A 1278-nucleotide genomic window follows, 5' to 3' on the forward strand; every position below is an offset into this window, starting at 1 on the left:
GTTGTATATCTAATGCCCAGCGCCCTAACCAACCCAATAAGGCCCAACAGAAACCTCTTTACTCTTTAGTCTTTCACTTATCTGATTCATTCAATTAGGGATTAGCCGATTATGAAATTAAAAAGGGAGACACAGAAAGTCAGAAACGGCAAAACCTAACCTAAGACTAAGAGAATAGAGATCGGCTGCTGTGACTTCAAAGGTATGTTTCTAGTTTCTTCAAAGAAAAATAGATGTTACCTGTTCCACAGAAATTTAATTCAGTTTTAAATTTGGGTTGTCGCTTTCCTTGTCCCAAAAAATATCGTATTTTTGGTTGCTTTTGTATGAAAAGTTAGAGTCTTTACAACCTTAGGTTTAGATTCATGGAAACATCCTACTGTTAGGTGATGGTGATTTTTCATTCATAATCGAGATATTGACTTTAGCATACACTATTCAGTTCAATAATTTTTGCATTACCTTATCGAAAGAAAATTCAGTTCACTTATTTTGCATTTTATTAACAAATTTCTAATGTTTTCTTGAGATGTAACCAGTTGGATATGGTTTGTCTATGGTCTATGTTGAGTATCATGAATATTCAGTTCTTCATTGTTCAATAAGTAGTGTTGAAGAAGACTTGGAGTATCTTGAGGAACTCGAGCTTGGTAAGCTTTAATATTTTGTGTGTATTTTAGTTCAAAATAATATATCATACTTGTTTACTTGTATGACATATTTGGTCGAATTATCTTTAGATATGGAAAATAATGGAAGCACTACTAGCATTGTTTGATGTATAGTTGCAACTTGCAACTTGAGTGGTAAGTTTAATACTCTATTTGTTTGGTGATATACTTTTGTAGTTTTATTTTATTATCATCAAAAAATAATATTATAACTTATGATTTATCTTTATTTTTTTAGGTTCAAGTGCAATCATGTCCCGTGCTCCTAAAGTATGCTCTCTATTTTTTGTTTAATTATGCTGCAATGTGTGAGTTAGGCAGAATTAAGAATTGTGCAATGTGCACTGTGAAGAATGAAGATGTTGCACTCTTTAGTCCTTAATCGTTGTGCACTTTGAATTTTGCTGCACTGTGTGAGGATAATTGTACAAACCATCCATGTGTTGGCTAACAAGTTGCACTCTGCCCAAGTGTTAGCTAAATCTGGAGTGCAGGTTGTGGTAGTGAAATGGTAGATGGGTTCTTTTACAATGGAAAACTCAATGGTTGGGGTGAACTGTTGGCTTCTTCTTCAACGTTTATCCTTGTTGTATCATTTTTTTTAGCA

General features: G+C 33.4%; 1 long non-coding RNA gene across 1 annotated transcript; it reads left to right on the forward strand.

Annotated features, from left to right (window-relative positions):
- Positions 1-606: 606 nt before the first annotated feature.
- Positions 607-950, forward strand: LOC104103257 (uncharacterized). The gene is made up of 3 exons (XR_687859.3): positions 607-650; positions 741-806; positions 910-950. It is a non-coding gene; the product is annotated as an uncharacterized lncRNA (long non-coding RNA).
- Positions 951-1278: the final 328 nt, after the last annotated feature.

This window comes from Nicotiana tomentosiformis, chromosome 8 (genome assembly GCF_000390325.3).
Source record: "Nicotiana tomentosiformis chromosome 8, ASM39032v3, whole genome shotgun sequence".
Lineage (NCBI taxonomy): Eukaryota > Viridiplantae > Streptophyta > Magnoliopsida > Solanales > Solanaceae > Nicotiana > Nicotiana tomentosiformis.